Source organism: Lissotriton helveticus, chromosome 1_1 (assembly GCF_964261635.1).
Source record: "Lissotriton helveticus chromosome 1_1, aLisHel1.1, whole genome shotgun sequence".
Taxonomy (NCBI): Eukaryota; Metazoa; Chordata; class Amphibia; order Caudata; family Salamandridae; genus Lissotriton; species Lissotriton helveticus.
This window is the reverse complement of record NC_136057.1, coordinates 825,245,101-825,267,299: the sequence shown is the minus strand read 5'-3', so window position 1 is coordinate 825,267,299 and position 22,199 is coordinate 825,245,101.

The window sequence follows — 22,199 nt, the reverse complement described above, 5'->3', positions numbered from 1 at the left end:
CGGCGCTACCCACGCAAAAAAACAATTTTTTTTTTATTTTTTTGCCCCGCGGGGCCCTTTTAAAGCCTCCACATTAAACCTAGGGGGTCAGGGAGGATCTACTATGCCCCCTTATGGTCATTTCCCCCTTTGTTTTGGCCTCCTCTTGTCTCTCAATCCTACCGAGAGACAAGATGGCGGCCGCTCCGGACTGTTTAGAATGTTGACAGACACCGGAGAGCCAATCAGCTTCGCTACGCGAAGTTCCGTTACGCGTAAAGTCCGCGAACCGGAGCGCTGCCCGGTCCGCTGTTACGGATATATATCTTTTTTTGAACGTTAATTTCTCAAAATCCACTGAAGCACATATATTGAGACCTAGAAAAGGCACATCGGGCTACCAGTCCCTACAATTTTGCCAAGTTTTGTGGAAATCCATTCAGCCGTTCGGGCTAAAAGTGAGGCCAACCGCCCTATGGAAAACTGAATGTTAAAACACGTTTTGGGACCCCCCTTTTTTCTCGGCCCCCCCTTGACGAACCCCCCCCAAATTTCCAGGGGCTGCTCAGAAACACAATGTTCCATTTTCCAGAAAATTTCAGCCAATTCCGTCCACAAACGCCAAAGTTATTAGACATAGAATTTTCAAAAATCCCATAGGGAAAAAATCCTAACTATATATACCTACTGGCGACCGCCAGTAGGTAATATATATATATATATAAATATATATTGACTGACTGCACCAGCTCGTTATCACTGCCTCATTTGTATGCCAGCCCGTGAACAAGAAGCAAGTTAGCTTCGAAACGCGTCGGGCATTTTTAATGGGAATTCAGAAATGCTGACCTGCTGGAATAAAGGACGCTTTCAAAACATACAGGAGTCCAGCTTGTCATTGTGTGCGTTCCAAGCAAGTGTGCACACCCTTTTTTCAAAGTTTTATGGCCAGTCCATGGTCGTGGAATTGCTCCGTCACAGGAATAATGTGAGCTGCCTTGAGATTTTAGAACCTCATACTGGCAGAATGACAAGAAAGAACAGCTGAAGTGGGTCTGTCTTTCTCCCAATACCCACTGGAGGGTGAGAAGCAAAAGTAATGAAATGGATGCAAAAAAGCAGGCAGACCCCACCAGAGGGAGAAAACACACGAGCAGGAACTCGAAGTTCCAGAATGCTTTTCCAGTATGCACCTGAGCAAGCCCACCAGGGGCGGGAAAAAGTAATCATAATGACTGACTGCTCCAGCTCGTAATCACTGCCTCATTTGCATGCCAGCACGTGAACAAGAAGCAAGTTAGCTTCGAAACGCGTCAGGCGTTTTTAATGGAAATTCAGAAATGCTGACCTGCTTGAATAAAGGACGCTTTCAAAACATACAAGAGTCCGGCTTGTCATTGTGAGCGTTCCAAGCAAGTGGCCCACCCTTTTTTTGAAGTTTTACGGCCAGTCCATGGTCGTGGAATTGCACCGTCACAGGAATAATGTGAGCTACCTTGAGATATTAGAACCTCATACTGGCAGAATGAAAAGGAAGAACAGCTGAATTGGGTCCATCTTTCTCCCAATACCCTCTGGAGGGTGAGAAGCAAAAGTAATGAAATGGATGCAAAAAAGCAGGCAGACCCCACCAGAGGGAGAAAACACATGAGCAGGAACTCGAAGTTCCAGAATGCTTTTCCAGTATGCACCTGAGCAAGCCCACCAGGGGGCGGGAAAAAGTAATCATAATGACTGACTGCTCCAGCTCATAATCACTGCCTCATTTGCATGCCAGCACGTGAACAAGAAGCAAGTTAGCTTCGAAACGCGTCAGGCGTTTTTAATGGGAATTCAGAAATGCTGACCTGCTGGAATAAAGGACGCTTTCAAAACATACAGGAGTCCGGCTTGTCATTGTGTGCGTTCCAAGCAAGTGGCCCACCCTTTTTTTGAAGTTTTACGGGCAGTCCATGGTCATGGAATTGCACCTTCACAGGAATAATGTGGGCTGCCTTGAGATATTAGAACCTCATACTGGCAGAATAACAAGAAAGAACAGCTGAATTGGGTCCGTCTTTCTCCCAATACCCACTGGAGGGTGAGAAGCAAAAGTAATGAAATGGATGCAAAAAAGCAGTCAGACCCCACCAGAGGGAGAAAACACACGAGCAGGAACTCGAAGTTCCACAATGCTTTTCCAGTATGCACCTGAGCAAGCCCACCAGGGGGCGGGAAAAAATAATCATAATGACTGACTGCTCCAGCTCGTAATCACTGCCTCATTTGCATGCCAGCCTGTGAACAAGAAGCAAGTTAGCTTCAAAATGCGTTGGGCGTTTTTAATGGGAATTCAGAAATGCTGACCTGCTGGAATAAAGGACGCTTTCAAAACATACAGGAATCCGGCTTGTCATTGTGTGCGTTCCAAGCATGTGGCACACTCTTTTTTTGATATATATATATATATATATATTCACTGAAAAAACCATAGGTTATAGACCATATATAGTTAGGAATTAGCATTTAAAAAACCTTATTTTACTCACACAAAACCATTGAAATTCCATATATAGTTAGTTGTACTAACTATATATCGCGCACCCGCAATCCACTGCTGATCATGTCACATATTACATCATTCATGACATGGTCAGTGACATCACTGATGACATCACTGATGACATCTCAAATGACATCACTGATGACATCACTGATGACATTTCAAATGACATCACTGATGACATCACTGATGACATCATCCAGTGACTGTGTGTTTCTGTAAAGTTTAAATATGTTTTACATATTGAAGAATGAGTAGATGTAGAAGTGTCTGGATGAAGGATTTAGTAGGTGCGTGACTGACTGTATGAGTGAGTGATTAAATGTGTCTCACTGAATGCATGGGTTAGTGACTAAACTGTCTTAATTTGTGCATCATTATGTCTGTTGTTCTGTAAACTGCTGCATGTGTTGATCAGTAACTATATGAGTAACTATATGGGTTATTGATTGGTTGCCCAAGCATTTGTATGGGAGACTGAGTGTGTGTGTGGGTGGCTGGGAGGAGTATGACTCTGTGCATATATGTGTGAGCAGTTGATTCACTAGATGTATGGGTTCAAAAGTGCATGTGGAAACAGCTGTATGGGCGGTTGACTGTGTGCATGAGTGTATTGGTGAGTGAATGGATATCTCAGTGCTACATGTCAAAGTAAGTACATATGTAAAATACAGTACATGTGAGAGTTGACATATATAAATAACTGTGCATAGGAGCCAGTGAATGTGTGAGTGGCTGTATGCATCATTGTGAACTTGTATCCAGGATTGTATAAGAGAGTAAATATGTTTTAGTATATGTTTGAATAAGTAAGGTGTGTATAACTGTATAGTTGAGGAAATGGAGGTGTGATTGATTCTTTGCATGACTGACTAGGTGTCTGAGTAACTCCATGGATGAGTGACAGTCTGTGAGTGTCTGTTTACACTGAGTGTATCTAAGGTTATATTAGAGTCTGAAGAGGTTCATTGTATTATCACATGAATGATGTCATCAGTGATGTGATCAGTAATGTCAAATGAGATGTCATCAGTGATGTCATCAGTGATGTCATTTGAGATGTCATCAGTGATGTCATCAGTGATGTCATTTGAGATGTCATCAGTGATGTCATCAGTGATGTCATTTGAGATGTCATCAGTGATGTCATCAGTGATGTCACTGACCATGTCATGAATGATGTAATAAGTGACATGATCAGCAGTGGATTGCGGGTGCGCGATATATAGTTAGTACAACTAACTATATATGGAATTTCAATGGTTTTGTGTGAGTAAAATAAGGTTTTTTAAATGCTAATTCCTAACTATATATGGTCTATAACCTATGGTTTTTTCAGTGAATTTTCAAGGTTTTGTAAATGCTAATTCCTAACTATATATGGTCTATAACCTATGGTTTTTTCAGTGAATTTCATTGTTTTTTTAAAAGCTAATATCTATAGCTGTAAAATGTATTCTTCTTTAAATCCAAAAATATATTTTATATGTTTATTAATAATTTTTTTTTTTAATATTTTTTTTGTTTCGCTCCCGGTTCGCGAACCGGGAAGCTTTCCGTTAGCTCAATTTGATGCCGCGACCCGGTCCGCGAACCGGTAAACGTTCCGTTAGCGCAACTGTCGCGTTAGAAATCAACATCGTGACGCATCGCGGAAGCGCGACGTATCACGTTGTCGCGTAATGCGTCTTATGACGCGCCGCGTTAGCGCACCCGGAAGTGCTCCGGTACGCGAACTGAGACGCGAAGCGCAGCTCCCCGGAAGCGATCCGCGGCGCGTCGCGAAAGCGCGACGTATCGCATTGCCGCGTAATGCATCTTATGACGCGCCGCGTTAGCGCACCCGGAAGTGCTCCGGAGCGCGAACCGAGGCGCGAAGCGCAGCGACCCGGAAGCGATCCGGGGCGCGTTCCACATCGCGTAACATAAGCGTGAGAGGTCATGTGACTTGTTAATAAAACTTTTCATTGGTTCATTTAACTTTTGGTTTCATAATCATGTAAGGCTAGGTCAGGTGACCTAAAAATAACACTTTTCATTGGTTTAGAACTATTTTTTTCCCAAATGATGAAAACCCCTCCTTCTTTCCTCACTCTGACTTTCATCATTGTGAGAGGAAGACCTTTATTCATAGTAGAGCAATGGCTTCAGTAGTTGCTTCAGCTGGTGCACCCCCACCACCACCTCCACCTCCTCATGGGAAGAGAGGACCACCTCCCCAGGTCATCACCAACACAGAGGAGGAAGAGGAAGAACTAGAGGAAGAGGAGAGAGAAGGACCACAGTTCTTGGAAGAGATGCCCCGGGTTTCCCATAGGAAAGCCAGTTTCATTTGGCAGTTTTTTTCAATCCCTCCAGGGCAGAAGAAAGTAAATGCGAGGTATGTCACCTGCCTCATTTGCAAAGAGAAATTATCAAGAGGGACTGATAAAAAGTATAGCTACGGGAACTATACCATGCATCGGCACATGAACAGGTGGCATCCATTGAATTACAGCCGGGCGGAGATGCGTGACATGGAAGAAAACCCAACAGCAACTCCTGTGGCCAGGTCAACATCGTTAATATCGTTGACAGCAGCAGAGGCACGGGAAACTGTGCTAAACATCCAGGAGAATTTTGGGCATATGAAATATACTTGTCTGCACTGCGGTGCATTGATATCATGTGGTAACATGAGCATTAATTCAATCAACCTAGCTTATAACAATCACAATTGTCCTAACCGCCCCAGACAGTGAATTTTTTTTTGCTCCTGTTGAGCCCTTTTCAATGCCTGTTTTTTGTTGTTTCCCCCCCAAAAAAAACAAAAAAAATATAAAATTGTTCAAAAAATACAAAAAAAAACAAAAAATGTTCAAAAAAAAAAAAAATATATAAAACAACAAAAACATTAAAAAAAAAGTTCTTTTCAGAACTACCTCCCCTTTCAAAAAAAATTGCTAGAATGTTTAGCACTCTGGCAAGCTCTATTTCTTTTAGTTCGCTTCCCAGTTCGCTTCCCGGTTCGCGAACCGGGAGCTAACCAAAAAAAAAAAAAAAAAAAAAAAGAAGAGTAAGTATAAGGAAAGTAAACAGAGAGTGATGTTAAAAGAAAGACAGCTATAGGGAGTAAACCAGAGATACTGTTTAATAGATCTATTTACCGAAGAAAAGACAGAAGAGGGTATAATTGTGAAAAACAAAATAGATAAGGAAGTGAAAGAAAAAAAAGAGAGTAGAACAATAACAAAGAAGACTTTCTTGGACAATGTGAGTGAATGTTCAAAATAAGATTAAAACATGGGGAATAACAGAGAGAAAAAATAGAAAACAGAAAAGAAGAAGTAACAGAAAAAGATTAATTGAAACAGCAAAGAAATGTAAATAACATAGAGCCATATCATCAACATAGGCAATAAAAGTTTTGCAGCTTTTATCGGCAGAAATATGTCACCAAAGCCGCTTTTGCAGCAGAAAACTGCCGCTAAAACCACTTTTGCACTAGTTTTCTGCCAATAAAAACAGCAATAATTTTATTGGCTGTGTTCATAATATGCCCCTTAGTGTGCTTCAACTACACAGAGAAAGCATTATGAACAAGTAGTGAAAGAGTGATCAGTCAAAGACACTAAGAGTAATAGAGACGGAGTGAGTGAACAAGAGTGAGGAACTATGAGAAGAGAGGGACTGAGAAAAAGAGTGGAAGGAGTTGAGTAAGTAGGTAATAGAGAAAGGAATGAGGAAAGTAGCAAAGGCAGGAAACTGAGGGTTAAAGAAATGAAGCTGTGGAACTAATAGTAGGTGAATGTGATAGAAATGTAACGAAAAGAATACAAAACATTTACCTTATAATTGTCGTTAAATTACTCACTTTTTGTTTTTATACTTTCAATCTGTGAAAGAGAGAACAAACATTTGAAAAATATTAAAACATGTATTTAAAAATTACAAAAGACAAGGGAAAAGATTGAAGAACAAACAGTTTTTCAACAACTGACACTGACAGAAGCTTCTGCTTCTCCAGGACCCCTACACAGTCCTAAAGATATACATATTAAACTAACAGTATCTTGATGCAGATGAAGTGAGGCCTATCTTAAAACATGGTGCATCTTTTGCACTGCTGTTGTCTCAGAAAAGTGTCGCAAGACACTAACATTTTAAATGATTGCTTCAGGATGCCAATAAGATGTGTCCTATCCAGAGGTTTGTTTGAGGTGAGACCTACTCAGGGTTCCAAATGAAATTTCGAGTTGTTTGAAGAGAACAGAGGACATAATACATGTGAAGGTCTACCAATGAAGTAAGTCATGTCCACTTCACTCTTGAACAAAGGCCAGACCTCTTCTGTGTCCGTGGACAGACCTAAACTTCATCTGCACAATGTCATTCATAAACTTAGGAAACACAGGTGATGTAATTGAAAAATGTGGAGTTTCTTTTCCTCATTTCACAATCACATCACCTGTGTTGCCTTTGCTTAGGTATCTCATAGTGCAGATGTAGTCCAGCATATTAAACAGTACCTAGAAGTGCAGCACTGCATGCAACAACTTTGACACTTATAAAAGCTTTTGCTTCTGCATGCCCCCTACACAATGCTAATTATATACATTTTAAACTGATGGTATCTTGCTGGAGATGAACTGAAACCTATCTTGCAACATGGTGCATCTTTTACACAAAAGTGACCCACAATGGAGCAAAAGAGGCGCACGGCCACCATAAATCTGACCCTAACATTTTAAATGATTGTTTCAAGATGCCAATAAGGTGTAACCTATCCACAGATTTGTTTCAGGTAAGTCCTACTCAGGGTTGCAGATGGAATTTAGGTTTGTTGAAGAATACAGAGAAGATAATACATGTGGAGGCCTACCAACGAAGTGAGTAATGTCCACTCTTGAACAAATGTCAGACCTCCTCTGTCTCCAGGAACAGGCCTAAACCTCATCTACACAATGTGGTGTGTAATGTTAGGAAACACAGGTAATATAATTGAAAAACATGCAAATTTTTTTGCTCATTCCACAATCATATGACCTGTGTTTCCTTTGCTTAGGTATCTCATTGTGGAAATGTAGTCTATCATATGAAAGACTACGTAGAATATGAGCACTGTATGCAAGAACTTTGACACTTACAGAAGCCTCTCCTTCTCCATGCCTTCTACACAGCTCTAAATGTACATCATAAATGGAAACAGTACAGAATTAATTATACATGTTAAATGGTTTATTTTTGCTGTTCTCAGAATGTATCAAATTTCACTAAAAACAGTGACTTGAAGGTATTCATCATATAACAGCGGGGAAAAAAAAACACAATCAAAATGATTGTGTTTAAAAAACCCATACAACATAACAAATCAGAATTCAGAACTCCTTAAAGTTAACTTACTTTCCATGACGGCGAAGGATGTCCTATGAACAGCTTACACTCTGTTGTGCTGTTATTACTTTCAGCCCGCCACTTTCTGAAAGAAAACCTCCATCGTTTTGAAAAACGTGTTACATACAATAAATGACTTCTTGCTCTCTACCACAAGTTTCCACAAGGCCAAATCTTGTCAGAGCCATTTATAACTCTTGGATTTCTTGTAAGCCAATCCCGTCATTTGGCATTTCCGCAACTTTCAGAATTAAAATGTTGAAGATCATTTTCACAATCCTGGACTAGTAATATCTTCCCATTCTTCCTCAGTCATGTTCTACATTTCCTATGACACTGATACTGCTTACTATGAAGCAGACTTACACTACCTCTATGACTACTACAATTATGTAATTCTCTACATCACTTTTAATCACAAAGCAATGTAAAACAGTAGACAGCATTGCAGACTTACATTCCCTCTACTCTATGTTTTGATTGGCTGCTTCAATTAGCTTATAAAAAGAAATAGTTTTTCTGAACTCATTCAAAGTGCACTTATTTCTCCATGACGTCCAGTCTTATGGTTAGAAGTTATGTCTCTGAACTACACTTATCCTCAAGGCCAAATCGTGTAGGAGCCATTAGAACTTCTTGAAATTCCTCAGAGCACATCCCGAGATTCTTTCCCTAAAATGTTGGTTTTAAAAACACCAGGTAAGAGTTTTTAAGGTCATACGGCAATTTTTTTTTTTTAATTTCAGAATGACCAGCCATTTCTAGACTTTAAATAAGCTGTGTAATGTCCTGATGTTATTGAAGGACCGTCATGATATATAATTGCTGCAGTTACAAAAGTCCTTCCTGATATTGACAACTGCGAAGCCACAACATTTTTAATTAAAGTTGTCAATTTTGTTCCATCAGGCCTACATCGTTGGAACATTAAAATGACATACTGGCCATATGTTCGTATAAATAATGTGGACATCATTTCAGATTTACATTGGCTACACTCCATGTTGTGATCAGCTGCTTTTACTAGCTTATTAAAGGAGACTGATTTACTGTCTGGCAAAGTTAAATATATAAATCTTTCTGAGTCTACACTAGTAGTACTTGATACCCTACAGTTCTCACAGTCATGCTGCCATTGATAAGAAAGCCCAAACAGCTGATCTACATCTACACCTTCAGCATGCAATACATCAAGCATATACATTAAAAACTCCTGACAATCTTGCTGAATATTTTGAGAGAATTGTGTTTGGCCTGAACATCTGTCTAACAGATTTCGAATTTCAGACACACTTTCTATGTTTGTTCTATCAGTGCTACATTTTTCTAAGACAGAATTTAACAAACTGCAAAATCTTTGATCAGAATTGACCACAATCTCTTCTTTTACATTTTCTAGAGAAAACAAAACATTAACCACTACATTAGCATAGCAGTTGACACCAGAACTGTTTTCAAATTGAAAACCAACAACATCTTCAACAGAATCCTTTTTGTTTCTGCTTATAATTTCAGGTTCATCGACTTTTCGTCTTTTTGCTACAACCTCCCCAGTATTGGTCACATTTCTTTGTTTCCGGCCTACCACACGTTTCTCAAACAAAGGATATTGAGGCAAATGTGGCGCATACTCTCTTCTTAACCTATTGTATTCCTTAACACAATCTAGATCCGCACAAATGCTTGTGACATCCCAGTCAATCAAGTACAATCCCGATAAAGTTCTGACTCGGGACAATGCCACATATGCCATACCCTCCTTGAACACAGAACTGCCAATATTCACCAATGCACTGTCTACACTTAAACCTTGCGATTTATGGATTGTCACCGCATATGCCAAGCAAACAGGAAACTGCTTACGGCGAACATATAAGTCTTTTACAAGCAAAAATCTAGCAGAACAACGACCAATTAGCTGTACTTCCTCAATGCCATCAAATTTAATTTTTAAAAATTCAATTCCATCTCTATTTCTGTATTTTACAAAATCAACAACATTACCCATTGATCCATTTACCAGACCTCTTTCAACATGTAAATTCCTTCTTAAAATTATACGGCAGTTCAAGCACACATTCAGAGTGTTTTCAAAACCTGCAGTTTTAGATATACTCTTCTCTAATGAATCCAATTTTGTTTTCAGATTCTCAGACAAAATAATTGTTGATCCCATATGCTCTACTCTGTCAATAGCTTCCAGTTTCACAATCTCTTGCTTTTCTAAATGCAACATTTTGTTGTTGAATTTGGCACATTCTGCAAGAGTTGGCATCAAACATATTCCAGATTTCTTCTCAGTAATTTTCTGAAAAATATTCTCAGGCACAACATCTTGTTCTGCATATAAATTTGACAGTAATCGTGCATGTAAAGCTTCTTTCCCATGCTCGGTCACTTTTCCAATTCTAACATCTTGTAGAATAGTCTTGTAAACTTCATCCTTTGCCTGACGCATATTTTCATGCAGTTCAGCATAATTGAAGTTTAACCATATATTGACGTTGCCAATGCTGCCTAGGCACTTCCTGGTATCTTCATGCGTGAGCATTTTGAACACAGGTTGCCCTTTCACTGGTGTCAGCTGCAGAAGATCTCCGAAAACAATGATGTGTTTGCCACCAAATAACACATCATACTCTGTTTTGAGAACTTCTTGCATTCTCAAATGCACAAAGGCAAGCATGACATTGGAAACCATGCTTACTTCGTCAATGATAAGAAGTTTCATTTTCCTCAAGATTCTTGAAACTTCAAAACAAGCATCTCCAGATAGCTTGTGATATTGTAATTTGTTGTCATGCTCCACTGGCAGCATCAGTAAACGATGTAAAGTAATCCCTTTAATGTTATGTGCTGCCAGTCCAGTTGGAGCGGTGACAACACAAGACAGCGATGACTCTGTCCTTTCCTGCAAATAACATGAAATTGCTTTAATAAGGAAACTTTTTCCAGTTCCCGCTTCTCCACTCACGTACAGTCGGACAGGCTTCAACGACGTACATGAGAACTCTTTCTTGTCATGACTTAATCCATGATCAATTTGCATGGTAAGTTCGTCATATATTTTCCTCTGCTCAACGTTGAGTTGTCTTTCCAACTCTTCTAAGTTAACCGCATCCTCCTGAGCATGTGCCATGGCTCTTTCCACTTCATTCATAGCAGTGGCAGCTTCATTTTCGATAACAGGTCCTCCTAGTGGATCCTGACTCAATGAAGCAGAACTCTGACTGTCCTGAGAACTGTCTCTGGCAATCTCGGCTGCAATCATTGCTTCCTGCTCAATTTCCGCATTCAACATTTCTACATATTTGGGAAAAGCAGGACATTCTATGGTCTCCTTGGCGGCATTGAAAGAGTCTTCGTAACAGAGAAAATCTCCAAGCAGTTCCTCTTCTGCACGCCAAGGCTTGAAAAGTTGCAAAAGTGCTAAATAGAAAAACTCCTTTTTTTCAGGAGATTCGCCACTCAATTTTCGATGGTTTACCAAGTGGCATTTTCTTTGCTTGACCAGACATCCCTCACTTCCTATTACAGCATACACTCCTTTCTCAGTATCTTCTTTGATGTTCCTCTTGAATATGTAATTTTGAAGAACCTCATACAGACAAACATTCTCGAGGTGAATGCTTCGATTTGGATAATATGTATCCAACATGTTGGTCTTCAAAATGTCGGTACTGTTTGGCTCCTTTTCCGCCAAATACTCAATTTCCCGCACAGGTTTGAGAACTCGATTACGCGTTGCAGCAAGACCAAGACTCGCCCAAACGATACTCCTGGACTTGGCATAGAGACTTGCTGAAGACAACCGGTCAGAACATTCGTACGCTCCAATTTCTCGATGCGACAACATCTTCAGACTGAAACTGTACAACTTCTTGCTGAGGCTCTTTTCATGGGAAATGCCCTCCCACATATCCTTCAATTCTGTCTTCTCTTTTTTGGTGATGTAAGACGTCACATACCGAGCCACAGCCATACAGTTATCAGCCACAAACTGTATATCCATGTTAGCATTCCACATGGACAAAATCACCGGGTTGTAGTCGTTGATGTACTTGGACTCTTCGTTCCTCTTCAAATTGTATGTGTTTTTAGGTGATTTCTTCATCACATTATGTCGCAGCGAAGACATCAAACTGTTTACTCTTCCTTTAGAAATCACCGGTCGTGGAAAGCCGAAACGACATTTGGTGTAGAACTTGTCCTTGTTTCGGAATTTACGACGACAGTACTTTCCACATCGATGGCTTTGGAAACGCAGAACTTTTTCTCTTAGGCTTTTCTTCTCCTTTGCGTTTGGAACAGCACACGTAGAATACTGTTGTATAAAACTCATCACTGAGTCTTCTGGATCCGTTCCAAATTTAGGTGCATCCTTGATCCACAGCAACATATGTATATGAGGAGCACCTCTTGCTTGGTACTCCTTTCTCCAGAAGAAATCCAACACCTCTCCAAGAGGTGGATTCTTCTTATTCATGATGAAAGACATCATAGCTTCAAATCTATGATTGAAGTACCTACATACATTGACTGGATCCAAAGAGCACAGTTCTCCGGGTGTCTTGAATTCGATGTTTTCTACGTTAGCATTTGCCTCTCGTAGAAATTCAAGTAAGTCTTCCCAGCCATACTCGGCACAGCTCAGAGTGAGGAACCATGTGGGAGTTCCTAAGTTCCTCAGCATACATTTTAAATCACCATGACGACGGTACCAGTACTCATTAGTACCACGCTGACACGCCATGAGATTAATCAGGTGAGAATCCAAAATACTGTCTTGGACATTAACTTTATCCATAAAGTCACTTGCCGAGATGTTTTGCATGTGTATACCACTTTTCAAGATGTGGTTCACTGCATATGACAGTCCAGACAGATCGCTTTCAAACAGGAGATGAAACAAATAAGGAATGCATTGTCGAAACCTAGCATCTCCTGCATACAATCGCAAAGTCCGGTATTCAGAAGCAGGAATTTGATGAGGTCGCTCATCATATCTTCCTCCCTGACCTGTTGGAAAAAGCTGTGGGAAACACCGAGCTTCCAAACTTTCCTCCCAAACACTAATGGGACTCCCTTTGGCTTGTTTCATTTGAAACAACTCAATAGCATTCCCCATGACTTCCTTGGAATGCAAAGGATGAACACTATAATGTTCATATATTTCTTCACTAGTAGAGGGTTCTACTTTCTCAATTTGACCAGCACACAAATCGCTATCCTCTTCCTCACTTACTTCCTCTTCTGCAACATATACATTCTTATAGTATTTATTATTTTTTTCAAATACAATGTTGCCTTTTTAACTTTCCTAACATCCACTAAATCTTGCCATATTTTCTTATTCTTTGTCGGAACCCCATTAACTAAGATAACCAGAGGTTCCTCTTCCACTTTTTCTACTCCAATTGTGTTAATGTTTTTCTTCAAATCTAGAGGCAAATAAACAACTCTTCCCTTTAATCCTCTCTGTAAATCTGATGGAGGCAATTTCCCTGTCTTTGGCTCCATTCTTACAATAGCCTGAAAGGGATGGATACTTTGAATCAAAATAGATTCATAAGTATTTAAATCCTTCAATTCAGAAGGAATCTCAACCAATTCCTGATTATTATGAACTGCTCTAGCAGGCATCTGGTTTTGATTTAATTTGCAACAACAATAAGTACACACACGTTGATCCAATCCCAAATCAAAACAATTTTCTGCCATCAAGTATGTTGTGAAATCCTTCCATTCACTATTATTTTCCCTTTCACTTTTTGCATATAAATCCACTAACTTAGTCTGATTCTTATAATAAGTGCGTCGACAACACACACAAGTGAAATTTGGCCTCTCACTTGATTTGACCTGAAACGTCGCAATTTCCCTCTGGAAATTATCTGTACTGGAAACCTGTACACTATCTTCCACATTACCCGCTTCTTCTTGGTCAATTTCAACATTCTCCTCTTTACTTCCAAAGTAACAAAACTCAATTTCTTCACATATATTCTTCACATCTATTTCAGAACCATGCAAAAGAGCAGCGCATAATTGTTTAAGCATAATTGCTGGACTCTTAGCATAATACAACATTCTAACTAATTTCCTCACTTTATTATGATGCACTGCTAGCATCCTGAAATGATGAAAAACACTCTGGCATACTCTCCTGGAAAGACAAGCCAGTGAATGACAATGCAAACCTGTCACTTCTCTCACTCTGCAAGGATCTATTTCTTGCAACAACCTCATTTTCTGCTTCAAACTTTTCTTATTAAATGACCGTACAAAATCACAAAGCAAATTGATGGAATCCTGTCGCACACTGCAAATACTACTACACTTTCAGGTGTACACAGGACCCTTAGCACGTCTTCCTAAAACCTCATTACCTAACACCTCTTCTGCCTCTGTTGTCACAAGTTTTTCTTTTTCAACTGGACAACCATCTTTCACTTCATAAGTACGACCACTGGTGTCAACTGCATGCACCAAATCATTATCCTGGAAATAACTCTCCTCATAAAAAAATGCCTCACAGCTTGAACTATGCATCCATTCTCCAGAAAAAACTTCACAAAAATTACTACGATTAACTATTCTCTTCCATCTACTATTTCTTTTGAAATCATAAATTGCCTTGTTTAGCTTCCTAATTCTATTGATTATCAAAATAAATAACTTACGTTTAATTTCAAATGCCTGATCAATAACTTTCTCAACTTTTTTTTTTCTCTTATAAAAAACCACTTTCTGTTGACCTTTCTTAATATTTTTTAACAAATTGCCAATTATCCTGTTGCGGAACATTCGTTTACGAATGTCCCTAAACTGTTGTTTCCTTCTAATATCATGCACAGAGTTATCTCTTGCTCTAGCAGTAACATTTTTCATTGGCCTTTCCTTTCCGTTTGAATTGCTTCTCTTTTTCTGGACTGAAACATTTTCTATAGTAATATTTTTTTTACTACAAATATTTCTTATGAATATTTTTGTACTCTTACCCGGTGCTTTCTTGGTGACTTGACAAATCTTTTTATTAGAGGACTGCTGCTTTTTTTCATTCACCTGCTGTCTTTGACGTTTTGCAGCCTTTCTCAGTCTTTCTTTCGTTGGCATGTTAAAATCTTGAAATGATCTGCAGTTGAATCTGTGGTAAAATATATTAAAAAATGTTATTAACCACTATTACCCAACAGTAAATCAATAACAGTAATCAAAAACTTAAAACACTACTTGACATTTTTACATAGAAGATTTTTTAGTGCTTGGCAAATTTAGAATACAGAAATAGCAGAAAAGAAATGGATTTTATATTCATGTTACCTGTGCTATTTTATATGTGAATCTGATCTAATTTTATGAGCATATTTTAATATTTTATTGAAGACACTACACATAACCTGTTTTTGAAGGTGTCTTTATTTTTAAATTAAACGGTTTACATTTTTACTTTTTATTTATTATAAATTTTTAAAATAAATGTTTATGGTTCCATAGGCTCAAACACGTCAGCTTCCCATCCTATGTCATATAATTCGGACAAATCTGCATCCTCATCACGTTCTTCTTCATCCTCAGGATTTAAATCATCCAAGGGATCAACATCCACTGATGTTTCAATTACGAGTTCAATGATGAGGTCAAAATCAACTGATTGCTGATTGTCGCTCATGTTGATGTTGTCTTTATCTTTAAATAAAGATAACAACAATGAGATGTTGCAGAGTAAGAGACAAATCTCAGAGATTATAATAGTAAAATTGTTTAACAAGAGTAACATTTTGCAGCTATTATATAGCCATGTCCAGCGATGCTGAGCAGGTGAAGCCTATGTCTAATTTTTCAGTGAACAGGACTCATCTCTTCTTAACCTTGGATAAGCCTCACCGACTCTGTGTCCCCTGCACATACTTAAATGTAAAGGGGCAGATTTATGTTAAATGGCACATCCCCAGGCATGCACCAGTTAACGTGCACCGCTGCTCTGCCACCCATGGTGTGCCGCATTTACAATCAGATAGGAGAAAGCTACGTCAAAACCCTGCGCCTGCTTGAAGCAGGCATAGGTCTTGATGCAACATTGTGGAGATGGGGCACCCCTGAGCCTTGCTGGAGCTGCATCACACTTGCGATACAACTCCAGCATTGCCCACCTTTACGGCACAGATGCGTCACGCATCTGTGCCATTTTTGCCCCATGCTGCGCCGCATTGTAAATGCAGCACACCATGGGTGGCGGAACAGCAGCGCAGGATGACTGGCACATCCCTGGTGATGCGCCACTTATCTTGTTAGAGATGAACCGCCATATGTATCATCAAACTATTTTGCATTTCCTAAATAGCGAATTTTAAGGGATAAATAGCGATTCTTTACCATTCCTAATTTGCGATGAGCAAATTGCTAATTGCAAATTACCCATTCATTTCCATGGGCCAGGAGGCCCATAGGAATGAAGGTGCAATTTGCGATTAGCAATTAGCTCATCGCAAATTAGGAATTTTTCCAAAGGTGCAGGGGTGTCTCAAGAACACCCTGCTGCACCCCTGAAAAAGAAATTTGGGGGCATATGGCGCACATACATGCCCTTAGGGCATGTATGGGCGTCATATGGCACCTTTTGTTTTTTGGAAAAAAAGCTTTTTGAAAAGAATTCGCAAATTACCACCAACTAGAAGTTGGTGGTAGTTTGCAAATCCTTAATGGCATTTTTTGCATATTTTTTGTTTGATACATTGCATTTAAGGAATCGCAAAATTTGCAAATCCTTCAGTGCAATCGCAAAATAAGGAATAGCAAATTTTGCTATTCCTTATTTTGCATCAAACTTGTTTGATACATACCATTTGTCTAATTAGCATTCGCAAAGGCCGAAATTCGCAGAATTTTGACCTTTGCGAATGCTAATTAGCTTGATACATATGGCCCCAAGTGAGGCCTGTCTTGCAACATGGTGCATCTTTTGCATCACTGCTGCATCGGTTTCATGTGGCACGTTTTTTTTACACCATGACACATCTGCCTAAATGCATCAATTTGTAATTTTGTCGCCTCATAGCAAATCTTTTGCACCGCCGCTGCATCAGAAAAGTGACGCACAGTGGCGCAAAAGAGGCATACACCTATCATAAATCTGTCCCTAGCATTTTAAATGATTAATTCAGGATGACGATAAGGTGTGGCCTATCCAGAGGTTTGTTTAAGGTGAGGCCTACTCAGGATTGCAGATTAAAGTTACGCTTGATGAAGAATACAGAGGAGATAATACATGTAAAGGCCTACCAATGAAGTAAGTAATGTCCACTTTATTGCGCCAGTCATCATAAATGTATCCCTAAGCTTCTTATCTTGTTACAGATGAACCGCCATATGTATCATCAAACTATTTTGCATTTCCTAAATAGCGAATTTTAAGGAATAAATAGCGATTCTTTACCATTCCTAATTTGCAATGAGCAAATTGCTAATTGCAAATTACCCATTCATTTCCATGGGCCAGGAGGCCCATAGGAATGAAGATGCAATTTGCGATTAGCAATTAGCTCATCGCAAATTAGGAATTTTTCCAAGGGTGCAGGGGTGTCTCAAGAACACCCTGCTGCACCCCCTGAAAAAGAAATTTGGGGGCATATGGCGCACATACATGCCCTAAGGGCATGTATGGGCGTCATATGGCACCTTTTGTTTTATGGGAAAAAAGCTTTTTGAAAAGAATTCGCAAATTACCACCAACTAGAAGTTGGTGGTAATTTGCAAATCCTTAATGGCATTTTTTGCATATTTTTTGTTTGATACATTGCATTTAAGGAATCGCAAAATTTGCAAATCCTTCAGTGCAATCGCAAAATAAGGAATAGCAAATTTTGCTATTCCTTATTTTGCATCAAACTTGTTTGATACATACCATTTGTCTAATTAGCATTCGCAAAGGCTGAAATTCACAGAATTTTGGCCTTTGCGAATGCTAATTAGCTTGATACATATGGCCCCAAGTGAGGCCTGTCTTGCAACATGTTGCATCTTTTGCATCACTGCTGCATCGGTTTCATGTGGCACGTTTTTTTTACACCATGACACATCTGCCTAAATGCATCAATTTGTAATTTTGTCGCATCATAGCAAATCTTTTGCACCGCCGCTGCATCAGAAAAGTGACGCACAGTGGCGCAAAAGAGGCATACACCTATCATAAATCTGTCCCTAGCATTTTAAATGATTAATTCAGGATGACGATAAGGTGTGCCCTATCCAGAGATTTGTTTAAGGTGAGGCCTACTCAGGATTGCAGATCAAAGTTACGCTTGATGAAGAATACAGAGGAGATAATACATGTAAAGCTCTACCAATGAAGTAAGTGATGTCCACTTCATTGCGCCAGTCATCATAAATGTATCCCTAAGCTTCTTATCTTGTTAGAGATAAACTGCCATATGTATCATCAAACTATTTTGCATTTCTAAAATAGCGAATTTTAAGGAATAAATAGCGATTCTTTACCATTCCTAATTTGCGATGAGCAAATTGCTAATTGCAAATTACCCATTCATTTCCATGGGCCAGGAGGCCCACAGAAATGAAGGTGCAATTTGCGATTAGCAATTAGCTCATCGCAAATTAGGAATTTTTCCAAAGGTGCAGGGGTGTCTCAAGAACACCCTGCTGCACCCCTGAAAAAGAAATTTGGGGGCATATGGCGCACATAAATTTTAACAACATTCCTTTACCTCAAAAACGATTTTCAAGTCATAATTTGAAAACACTGCCCACGGGGAAATGACTTAAAATGTCCTTAAGACACATGAAAGTGTTTTTTTAAAGCCTTTGCAAGTTTTTGGGTCACTTTTAACATGGCTATGTAACTCAAACAGTCAAAATCTAAATTTACCATGCACAGGTGGGACCATATTTACAAGGAATGTGCCCCACGGGGAAAGGTCTTTTAATGTAATATGGGAAAAATGACATCAGAGACACTGAAATGCCTTATAAAGAAGCATACACCATTATATCCTTGTCATAAATTTACAAACCATTCCTTTTCCCCAAAAACGATTTTCAAATCATAATTTGAAACACTGCACATGGGGAAATGACTTAAAATGTCCTTAAGACACATGAAAGCGTTTTTTTTATTGCCTTTCCAGCATGGTTGGGTCACTTTTAACATGGCTATGTAACACAAACATTCAAAATCTAAATTTGCCATGCACAGGTGGGAGCATATTTACAAGGAATGTGCCCACGGGGAAAGGTCTTTTAATGTAATATGGGAAAAATGACATCAGAGACACTGAAATGCCTTATAAAGAAGCATACACCATTATGTCCTTGTCATAAATTTAAAAACCATTCCTTTTCCCCAAAAACGATTTTCAAATCATAATTTCAAAACACTGCACATGGAGAAATGACTTAAAATGTCGTTAAGACACATGAAAGCGTTTTTTGATTGCCTTTCCAGCATGGTTGTGTCACTTTTAACATGGCTATGTAACGCAAACATTCAAAATCTAAATTTGCCATGCACAGGTGGGAGCATATTTACAAGCAATTTGCTCCACAGAGAAAGGTCTTACATTAAAATGGGAAAAATAACATCAGAGACACTCAATTGCCTTATAAAGAAGCATACACCATTATGTCCTTGTCATAAATATTATAACCATTCATTTTACTCAAAAACGATTTTCAAGTCATAATTTGAAAAGACTCCACAGCTCCTATGCACAATAACACCCTGTCAGTACTAATACTTCACATTTTCTCCAATTACATTTTCTCAAAGAAACAAAATCTATTTGTAAAACACTTGAGACAAAGCAACATTTGAAAAACACAACTTTCTTCATAATTTTCTCCTTAAAGCACACTATTCTCTATCTAAATTAAAGAAATCTTTTCTCACCTTAGCAAATACTTTGAGTTTCAAAACAGTCTCAGAAACACACCAATTTGTCTTCAGCAGAGCAAAAGGTATGCACTCCAGAGTCTGCAGCTATCAAAAGCACAGAAATGCTGTAATTCTTCACACATATCTCTCATGTCACCCAATCAAAACTCTTCCCTCACTTTTTTTCAAATGAAAACCCTTCCCCCCTCTGCCCTTTCTGCCTTTTCTGCATGGCAACCACGTCTTGGAAGACCTCTGGTGTTTGCAAGTTCACACAACAATGTTGCAATTGAACTCTGAACTCTCAGTGCACCTCATATCCAGTGCATTCTTTCATTTAATGATTTTTTCTTGACCACTCAAAATACATCTTTCAAAGAACTCATCCATGCACCCTAACTTTCTCTTTTCAGCAATCAAAATCCACCAATCACTGTTACTGCTTCATTAACACAGAAACTCCACAGTTTTTTTATTTTAAACTCTTATTTTTTCAACTGCCATTTCATTGCCACACTTCATCTGACTGCAGGAGAACCTTCTCTCACCATGTTTTCTGTCTGGATTGTTGGACATAGTTACATCTATTGGGCTCAGAGGTATGCTGAGAACAGGAATTTACCTAACCTCAATTTACAAGATGTGGAAATTAAGTGGTTTGGCCACAGAGGATTAAAATGTCACCAATTGATACCATTGGTGAAAACCTTTATGCATTTGCCAAAACCTGACCTGTTAATTGTGCACTGTGGAGGTAATGATTTGGGCACTTTGACTGGGGTAGGTCTGGAAATGCTTTTAAAGGACACCTTTGAGCAATTAATGGCACTTTTTCCTCAGACTGCCTTGGTATATTCAAATATATGCCAAAGACAGAAATGGAGGTGGTCAAACCAATTTTGTCCACAAATTGAGAAGTCGAGGAAGCATGTAAACAAATCTGTTTCAGCTTACATGAGAGACCATGGAATGGGCTCCCTGTACAACAATAACTTGCGTTACTACATGCAAGATATCTACAGAGGAGATGGAGTTCACTTCTCAGATGAGGGCAACAGAATTTTCATTCTGAATTTAAGACTGTGCATTGGTACCTACTTATAAGTACCTAAATGTACCATAAACCCAAAAGCTCTTCTCAGAGCAACCCTACATCTGATCACTCACAATTATTATTTTACTCTAACATTTTTCACTCATTTTCAACAAAGTATGCTCCCTGGGGCGCTACCCGGTACGCGAACCGGGAGCTAACCTCGCTAAATTTAAAAAAAAATGTTTTTTTTTCGCACATATGGGCCTCCTCAGCCACCCTCAGAAAACCTAGGGGGTCAAGATAAGTCTACCGTGCCCCCTTCTACCCATTCTGAACATTATTTGCCTTCCATCTTGTATCTTAATTCGACCGAAACACAAAATGGTGGACTCCCGTAACGCTTAAGGTTCGCGAACCGGGGCGCTCGCCAGTTCGCGTACCGGGTCGCTCCCTGGGAAGCGCACCATCAAAAAAGGTGGGAAAGTAGTTTACAGAAAAGCGACTGGAGACAATTTCACCAAATATAGATTAGCTCATACTACATACCAATGCCTACCATTTTCACAAATTTGATTGAAATTCCATTTAACCATTTAGCCTGTAGACCTCTCTAAATACCCTGAGGTAAATTACTTCACAAAACACATCTGAAGTGTTGGAATTGACAACCAATTAAAATGTTACTTTCATTTTCTACTTTTTTTACCTGACATTTGATTGGCTATGTACCTGAATATATATAAAGGAAGAGAGAGAAACACAGCCATTTTGACTACTACTTCCTGAACTACATTGCAAGATCATTTTCACTCACAACTTAAACTTGTTTTTAGAAGGTGAGATATTATTTTATAAATTTGAAAACATTTTCAGATAGTTATATACTATCCCTCTGTAAGAGTTAGACATTGAGAAAGGCTTCTTTATTATAATTATGGATTGATTTAGGTTTCTGTGGTATAATTATGAATTTACTTAGGCTTCTTCACAGGCACTTTTTAATAGTACTACTTCACGCCTGAAACCATACAGTGCCCATAGATTACTTCTCTGTTATAAACTCACAAGTACCTGTCTGAACTTAAACCCACCAGTGCCCTATCTCTACTGATATATTTATTTTTTATGCAAATTACAGCAATAAAATGGAAGGTGAGCAGAATGTTTCCTTCGAAATTGTTCTGGAGAACAACACAGAAAAAGATATTGAGGACAATGATGACTCAGATTTCATGGATGAATCACGAGACCATGAATTAGTTCAATGTGTAGAATCTGTGGATCATTTACTTCATTATGATGACGGTCAAATGTGGGAAGTTATGTTCACTCAACAAGAGGACATATCGGACAGTCAAATGCTAGACGTTCTATTAAAT